A 9947-nucleotide genomic window follows, 5' to 3' on the forward strand; every position below is an offset into this window, starting at 1 on the left:
GGCACACCCAGCTGGCATACCCGGTGTCTAGCAAGGGGCACAGTGGTGAATACTGCTCCCCCAACCCCCACCCAGGACAAGGAGTAGGTTGTCTCTAACTCCTAGTGTCAGTGCACTTGCTTTCTTATCAGTGAACACCCAGCACGCTGTCCTTGAGAGGGAGGTGTCAGTTACATTTTATTTGGAAAAGATTAGGAAAAGGGAGAAGGGTTATCACTGGTTGTTGTTTAGGTTTAACTCCGTTAAAGTGAGAATTCGATTCTGTGTATATGCATCTCACAAACTAGCAGATGAGACCAAGGCAGAAGCTAGAATTAAAAAGTGGCGATGCAACAGACCCATCCTGGCTTATTTCAATTTAACTATTCATACTTACACTTCGTGGGAAAATGAAAAAACTGGAACAAATGCTAAATTGGACAAGATGCCAGGATAACACATAAACTGGGGCTGTCTTGGGCAAACTGAAATGTATAGCCCCCTACAATGGTATAGGGCCGGGAGGGGAATGCTTTCCAGTGCTGCTGACAGCAGCTCTTCAACTGCAGGCCCCCAATCTCTGACCAGTTTTCTTCCTCTCTGGTTCACTTTGCCCACCTGCCTAACATAATTGTTCTTCAGAGTCATGGGAGACCTCCAATTCCACAGTCTATCACTCTGTTCTTCACATCCTTTACATCCCTGACTTCCCAGTTCTGTTTGGAGCCCACCTGAACCACGCTCTCACCACTGCCAGAAGTCCTTGGTACCCTTCTAATTCTGCTCTGCCACAATGGCAAAGCCATACCCTGGCTCAACCCACAGCCTGTTATATCTACCCCTGTTAGGCTGTGGAGGGCTGTGGGAGAAAATTCTACAACCTCGGAGATTGGTTCCTCTGCAGATTCATGGTCTCAAACCTCAACTGGGTCCTAAGCACTCCTCCACAATCCTTTACAAGTACTTGGTCAGCTCCCCATTTCGTTCCCCTCAGTAATGCTCTGAACATTCATCCCCATTCAACCCCATCAAATTCACTCTAGGATGAAGACTCAACCCATTACCTTACGAAGCGAAGGAAGGAATCAGGCCTGAATCACATCAGTTCCTCCCACCCACATCTACACTGCTTCTTTCCCTTTTTCCTCCAGGCCTAGAGGTGAAGAGTCTCTCCATACTTGCTCTATCTACTTTCTCACTTCCCATTTCCTCTCAACAAACTTTCATTGTCCTCTGTCTTCTGCACCCACCATTGTACTGAAACAGTTTTGACAAAGAACACCATAGGCTGCTATCTTGCCAAATGCAATGGACACTATTTTTGGCCTTATATAACTGTCCTTTACATTGCATTTGATACTATTTACCACTTCATTCTTGAATGTCTCTGCATTTCTTTGGCTTCTGGGAGACCACCTTCCTGATTCTCCTACTGCCCTGTTTCTTCTTGCTTTCTCTCTCAAAGCTTCCAGTATACCATTCCCCCGTGTTAACATCTAGTACAACCACACCCAGGACAATGATCAAAATCAGGAAACTAACATTGGTACAAGAGTGTTAACTAATCTAGAACACAATTTAAATTTCACCAATTGTCTCATTAATGTCCCTTTCCTGGATCACGACTGGATCCAGGAATGCATGTTGCATTTCCTTAAATCTCCTTCATTCTGGAACAGTTCCTCCGTCTTTGTGATTTTTTTAAAAAATAAATTTATTTATTTATTTATTTATTGACTGTGTTGGGTCTTTGTTGCTGTGCACGGATTTCTCTAGTTGTGGAGAGCGGGGGCTACTCTTCCTTGTGGTGCACGGGCTTCTCACTGTGGTGGCTTCTCTTGTGGAGAAGGGGCTCTAGGCTCTCGGGCTTCAGTAGTTGCAGCACACGGGCTCAGTAGTTGTGACTCGAGGGCTCTAGAGCACAGCCTCAGTAGTTGTGGTGCACGGGCTTAGTTGCTCCATGGCATGTGGGATCTTCCCAGACCAGGGCTTGAACTTGTGTCCCCTGCATTGGCAGGTGGATTCTTAACCACCGCGCCACCAGAGAAGTCCAGTCTTTGTGATTTTGATTTTTTTTTTTTTGGAGTATAGTTGCTTTACAGTGTTGTATATATAGCAAAGTGAATCAGCTATACATATACATATATCCCGTTTTTTGGATTTCTTTCCCATTTAGGTCACCGCAGAGCATTGAGTAGAGTTCCCTGTGCTATACATTAGGTTCTCATTAGTTATCTATTTTACACATAGCATCAATAGTGTATATATGATCTTGACATTTTTGGAGGGCACAGGCGAGTTATTCTGTACCATTTCCCTCAATTTGGGTTTGTCCAGTGGTACGACATCATTAAATTTCAGGCATTCGATTTTGCGTCAGAAATACAACAGTTGTGATAGTGTGTCCTTCAGAGTGCTTCGTATTAGGAGGCACATGCTACCAATCTGTGCCACTATTGATGTTCATTTGGATTACTTAGTTAAGGCAGTGTCTGCCAGGTTTCTTCACTATAAAGACACTATTTTCCCCTTTGTAACTAATAATGATTATGAGGAATGATACTTTGAGACTATGTAAATATTGTTCCTCATCAAACTCTCACCAATTTTAGCATCCATTTATGATTCTTGCCTGAAATAATTATTACTGGGGTGTTTGTCAAATGTTGATTTTCCCATTAACATCATTCCTTCTTAGTTTATTAGCTGGAATGCTATTATAATAAAGAGCTTTCCCTTCTCCCCAGTCATTATTTATTAAATTATTTATATCATCATGGACTCAGGGATTCCAATTTTATCTTATAGGTAATGATCCATTAGTAGCATTACTTTGATGCCCAAACTGCTCAAGATTTGGCTGTTGGGAGTCCCTGTATGTTGGCTTGTGTGTCTTGATATTTCCCCACCATTCCTTGAGCACTTTCTTTTGTGTGTATGTGTGTGGGGGGGGAATGCCATGTGGCATGCGGGATCCTAGCTCCCCAACCAGTGCCCCCTGCATTGGGAGCATGGAGTCCCAATGGACTGGACCACCAGAGAAGTCCTCAGCACTTTCTTAATTTCTGGCACTGCATGATATTCTAGGCTCATCTTGTACTTTCCCTGCCCTAGTCTTGGAATCAGCCATTTTCCCCAAAAGCCCTGGTTCCTTTCATTGGCAAGTGGCATTAGAAACCAAGCTCTGGGCACTAGGTTATAACATTTAAATCATGATGATAAAAACCAAGTGTCTTATAATAAGCTTTTAAAGAGTAATTTTTATTTATTTGTTTGTTTTGGCCACACTGCACGGCTCGCAGGATCTTAGTTTCCTGACCAGAGATTGAACCCGGGTCCTCGGCAGTGAAAGTGTGGAGTCCTAACCACTGGACCACCAGGGAAGTCCCAAGAGTAATTATATTTAAAAAAAACTAACGTTTAAAATGTAATGCTATAATTATTTAGTATGTGTATGTATACTTAAATTTGTGTATTTAAGTGTTGAAATATGTACATTTTGAGGTGTTAAATTCTTTTTTGAAAAAAGAACCTTATATAAAATAGAATTAGTAGTTCCCTGACCAGAGATCGAACCCGGGCCCCCCTGCATTGGGAGCTCAGAGTCTTAACCACTGGACAACCAGGGAAGTCCCAAGAGTTACTTTCTAAATGAAGGCAGAGTTGTTGCCTCACCCAACATAAATGTGTACTCTTAAAAGGTCTTCCTTTCATGCTTATGTGCTTCATTTGAGTGTTTCTGCTATAGACAACTGTGGAAAAATCAGCAAATAAGACAGAAAGAATAATAAAGGGTTCCTTACTTCTAGAGAAGCTAAAATCCCTAAGGTTATGTTACCTTCTGTTGTGGTTTTCAGAAAGCACTGTCACTATGGTTATTAATACAGCTAAGGCTGTGGCTACTTGGGGTTCTCAGGTATCTGTATGCTGACATGACATCTTTCTAATGTTGCTCTTTTTCAGGATCGGGCCCAAAATCCAGAATATTAAAACGAACAGGGTATTTTACACCAAACCATCTCTAGCACCCTCCTAGATGGCTGCTAGCACCTAAGGCTTACTCCCTCATCTCCTGACCCATGGTATCAGGATGTGTTAGAAATAATTAGGTATAATAGATATGCTTCATATATTTTTAATGAGCTCAACAGTAAACTGTCTTTTATATAGTTCAGACTTCCAACATAGGAAAAGTTGTAAGTCAAAGACAGAAGCTCAGATTACTTTAGGTTAATTTTGTATAGGCCAAATACTAGTATAGGAAATTGTGTATCTTTTCAAGCTGGGTAGTAACAACCTGACAGATAACATTAACTTGTAAAGAAGAGTTTATGGCTGAGTTTAAAATAGCTCTGTTGTTTGAAAGTGATTATACAGCAACTGTGCAGGACAAATTTTTAACATCCTGAAGATTTCTCCAGGCCTTCTCTGTTCACAATATGTTCTTGCCTCAGGGTTATGGTACACTAAGCAATTAAAAAGTTACAAGTAGGTCCATTCACTTGTGTACTATTCTCCGATAATGCATTCCATTTTCCTCCATTCTGATACTTTTGGTTACTCTAACAGAGGAAACAGAACCATTCCATCTTTCAGCACTTGGTTTCTGCTCTCCCTTCATGCTCACTTAAAGGGTCCCTGCTATACATTAGACAGAGCTGCGCCATCTGATAGAGCAGCCACTAACCACACGTGGCTAAATCTAAGTTTAAGTGAATGAAAAATAAACATTTTAGTTCCTCAGTCCTACTTAGCCACATTTGAGATGCGCAATAGCCAGACACAGGACATTTCTATCACTGTAGAAAGTTCTGTAGGACAGCTCTGGGCTATAGTGGGTCTTCAAGGAAGGGGTGACAAAGAACAGTCTCAGAGCCTGGGTAGGAAGGAAGCAGGCTTCTCAGTGTAAGCTGATACTGCTGCCAGGTGCATAAAACTGACAGACTGTTCCAGTGCACCTAAGACTCAGGATTTCCAGGACTATTTTGGCACAGAGGCAGGTGACTTCACAAAAGTAGATGACTACTCCAAGCGGAAAATGAAACAGGACTGAGTAAAATTAATGAGAAATCTAGGTGTGGTTGTCTTAGAATCTTATCAAAATTGCTTTTAATGTTCTATTTTCCAACAGGCATAGACAAAGGCCTCATTCTTTTTTGCTCCACTTCTAACCCGCAGTTTAGCAGGCTGTGTCAATGCCCTTGGGATGAATACATTTACTTAAAATTCACTATCAGTTGACTTCCAATTGAAACTTAAATTTCTAAAAGAAAAGCATCACTCTTTCCCTAATATGTTATTTCAATTACCCGATTTCTGGAGGGGCGCTCTGAAAGAAAAACTCCTAAGGGAGGAATTGAAGCATGAGAGGGAGAGAGGTGAGCAAGGATACAGAGCCCTGGACTGACCTCCTGCAGTAGTCCTGCCTTCAGGCCCAAGGGAACAAGGATTTTGTATCCTGGTATCATCGGCTACCCGGGAAGAGGCGGAGCGTAGCCTCCCAGGCTCCCACAAGGCAAGGACAAGAAACCAGAGGTCCCAGGCATAAGGTGCACTCGAAGCTAATGTGGGATGAGGGCACAGCTGGTAAAGGGACCTGGGCCCAACAGCATCTACCACACCCAGCCAGGTCCACAAGCTACGTGAAACAGCTACCAGCGGAAATGAGGTATCATGGGATTTTCTTTGGAAACAGCTTCTTAATATAGGAAACTAGTTTAAAGGAATATTATCAGCATGAATAAAAATGCTAATAACGACTTTGTTACTATATAATTAAAACTATGCCTAATTTCTACCATTTATTAGAAATTTAAAAAGCAATTGATTCGGGAAAAATTCATTGTTACCTAATCAATTGCTTTTTAAATAACTCATTTTCACTGGCAGCTATTTCATAATAATTTGTTTAGCTGAATCCAGGTAAAATTTTGCAATTTACATGACTATATAAAAATGTTTCTACTCAACTTTGTGTGTGGACTTTTAAAGGCATACTATCTGGCAAATGGTTGTAATAATTATTTAGCAATTATTGTATTGTATTTTACCTCCATTATTTTGATAGTATCTCCTAATATTCTTAAGTGTCTTTGGGAAGTTTAAATTAGCATCAAACTAGATTAATAAGCATCTGATTTTATATAGTCTACCAGAATTGCCTGGAATATATACCTGTATAACATGTAATTTAGGGATATTTATAAAGTGAATTCTGATCTTTAAGGTGATTTCAAACAAAACCTCAAGAACTTGTGTTTGCTTCTCCCTCCTCAAATCTGTGGAAATTTAGATAAGAATAGCAAACACTTTAACAGCACTTACCATTGGAGAAATTTAAACACTGGAGGGGTTTAATAATACTCTTTGATTGTATTTCTTAAAAGTCTTTGTGTTTTAGAGAAATATATATATAAAAAATGATATGATACATGGGATTTGCTTCAAAATAAACCATGGTGTGCGGGAGAGGAATAGGTAGGGGTATATATGAAACAAGATTGGAAATTAGTTAATAATCATTGAAACCGGCTGTGTTCACAGTAAAAACTTTCTGCAGGGCATTTAGTAATATGAATTCATGGACTTTAAAAAATGTGCACAGAACTTTGACTTGGGAATTTCTGTTTAGAAATTGATCTTAAGGAGATAATCAGACAAGGGCAGAAAGCTATATGCTTAAGAATGTTCATCTCGGCATTATTTTAAAATATTTGTTATTTATGTATCCTATAAGAAAAAAATAAATGTTACTTCAACAAAATGAAAAAGGAATCTAAGATAGATGAAGACATGAGATACAAAGCAAAACAGTGGCAGCTGAAGGGTGAAAACAACTCAAAAGATCAATATCCTCTATTTTGGGTGTACTTCCGTGGAAAAGGTTTAGGATCACCCTGATTCCTGAATGGGAAAGGAGAGAGTCCTCTCTAGGCCCACCTGATCCAAATACAGTTTATACTCTTTCCTCCAGATATGGTTTCTTAGTGAAATAGCCTGATGACTCACCAAGGCTTACTCCTATTTCCTTCTTCAGGCTCCCTGAACAAGAGCTGCTGTTTCTGCTAGTGTGTTTAACTTAAAAAATAATAATAATAATTTCAGATCAGTTACAAGAATAGTATAAAGAACTCCTGTATATCCTTCACCAAGATTTACCAACTTGTGACATTGTGCCCTATTTGCTTTATGTCTTTTTGTACATACACATACACACACATGCGCGCACACACATACACACACATTATTTTTTTTGAACCAGTTAAAATGCAGACATGACACACCTTTACTCCTAAACACTTCAGTATGTATTTTCTAAGAACAAGGATATTCTCTTATGTAACAACAATGATCACAATCAGGAAATTAACATTGATACAACATCATCTAACGTTCGATCCATATTTACATTTAGTTAACAGTCCCCAAAATGTCCTTCATAGCAAGAATTCTTTTTCTGAACCAGGATCCAACTCAGGATCGCATGTTACTTTTAGTTGTCATATCTCTGGTCACGTTTAACTTGGAAGCGTTCCTCCGCCTTTGTTTTTCAAGACGTTGACTTTTTTGAAGAGTACAGGCCAGTTGTTCTGAAGAATATTCTTCTATCTGGAGTCCTCTGCTGTTTCTTCATGATTAGATCAGCACTGTTTGCACTAGCAAAATAATGGCAACAACAAACCTGCAAACAACTGAACTGTCTGATAATAGGAAAATGGTTACATAAACAGTGATACAACCACAAAATGTACTATTATGCAACCAATAAGAATGATAACAGTGTATTTACTGACCTGTGAAGAAATTCCCAATTTTTAAATGAAAAAAGCAGAATACAACTCAGTAGGTATAATACGAGCCCATTTTATATAATTACATATATGCAGAGAAATATTGAAGATTTTACAAAAAATATAATGGTGACCTATGGTCCACAGGATTATGAGGGATCAAATTTCTTTTTACTTATCTGTATTTTCTAATTTTGGCATAATGAACATCAGGTCATCTGTGAATAGTGAAATTATTTTTTAAAAACTTTAAAAAGTAATGAGATAGCTTCACTTTTATATCTGACAGATCACTGCATGGAAAAGGTAACAGCTACTACTTTTCTGTAGTTATCTACCATGAAGCAGCCAATTTCACTTAAAATCACTTTCTTATTTGCTCTTTTAGACAACCCAGTGGTTTGAGGGATATATATATAACAGGGCTGATGTATTTTGACAGATTGGGTGGGGGCTGAGGCTGAGAGAGGGGGAGGGTACCTTGCTCAGAGTTACCACTTACTAGTGGCAAAACTAGGACTCAAACCCAGGTCTTTCAGACCATAAATTTCTTAATTTATCCACCTCACTCTGCTCCTGTGTGGCCCCTTTTCAGGCATCTGCTGCCTGACTGTATCTGCATAATGGGCTTAGAATTTTGACAGTTCCTCAGCTTTTGGTCTCATCATCATACCGCTGGTGATTTTCATAGGTTTTATAAGTAGGCACGTACCTAAACTTTGATTTTTTCTACTCAACAAGAATTATATATGTGTACCTATATACATGAACACATTTTGCTTTCTGATGTGCTTCAAGCTTTGAGTTGTCTTTAACATGTGGCATTTTTCACAAGCAAGTTGGCTAATCAACTTCATTACCTCTTGATACCTGTGGCCTCAACATCCTCCTTCTCTCATCTTTCCCTTCCACCCTTTTACCTCTCAGGTGCCTACAGTTCACTCCACTCTGTATCTGTAGATCCTTTATCAAGGAAAGACCAGATTGTGATTTTGCATAGGTACCTATTAAATCTCTGCTAGTGGGGAGGGGGCTAGGCAGACAGTCCATGTACAGTCCCAGCCAATGGAAGGACTTTTCAATCTTGGCCCTGTCATCTAATGGGTTACTCTTATCTTTGGGTCATCTGCAAAAGCAGACTGGCAGAGAACCATGTGATGGTACTTGGACTGTCAGGGACATTAAACAGAGTCAAGAAGTCAAGTAAGATAAGAACTCAAACGTGCCCACTGGCTTTAGCAACAGTCACCGGTGAAATTTGCTCAAGTGGTTTTAGTGTAGTTGAGAGAAATGGAGAGGTGTAGACAGAAGTGAGTACAATGAGTTAAGGAATGGATAATAAAACTATGGAAGTGGAGACATCAAGTGGAGACTTGGCTTTCAAGAAAATTATGTGGGAAGAGGAGAGAAATAGGGTAAAAGTAGAAGAGAGCACAGGAACAAGGGACGGTGGACTGGGGGATGGAGATCTTCAGTCTGTGTTCTCTCCTTTAATCCTCACAGGTCTATACATGGAGTACTGTTTTTACCTGCATTTAAAAGATGCGATAATGGAGGTGGAGAGGGAGTCAGCAACCTAGTCAAGGTTACATGGGATCTGAGCCAAGGCCACCAAAATCTAGTTTATATGTAAATAAAAAGGATTTCAGACTGATGTGGAGAATTTGAGACTAAACACCCATGTTTGTGGTGACACTGGTCTGCATTGTGATTTGCTCCAGCAGGTCATCTTCCCCAGATGTAAGAGTGGGGTGAACTCTAGGCAGAGGGGAGGCAAAAAGGTGGAAGAGAATTACAAGGAGTCAGAAGTTGAGGCCAGTGGTGTCAAGGGGTAATGGAAGTGATTAACCATCTTATCCAAACTGAGCAGCTAAGGCAGCAAGACCAAAAACTGCCCAATAAAGGAACTAAGAGTCTGGTGAACATGGGCACTGAGTGGAAGACGTTAGGAATCTTGGCAAAAAGTTAAAAAGAAAAACATACATACAAACAAAACCCAGTAGAATCCAAACTAGTTTATCAGCAGTAAGAACAGAGAGGATTGATCCAAAAGACACAATGACTGATTCTAAGGAAGTAGATGCGGAAATCAAAGCAGATCAATTGTAGCACTATGATTGATGGTATCATTAACAGATAGATAAAATTCAGGTCAGGACAACTTGGTTTGAGACTCAT

Source organism: Hippopotamus amphibius, chromosome X (assembly GCF_030028045.1).
Source record: "Hippopotamus amphibius kiboko isolate mHipAmp2 chromosome X, mHipAmp2.hap2, whole genome shotgun sequence".
In the NCBI taxonomy this organism is placed as follows: Eukaryota; Metazoa; Chordata; class Mammalia; order Artiodactyla; family Hippopotamidae; genus Hippopotamus; species Hippopotamus amphibius.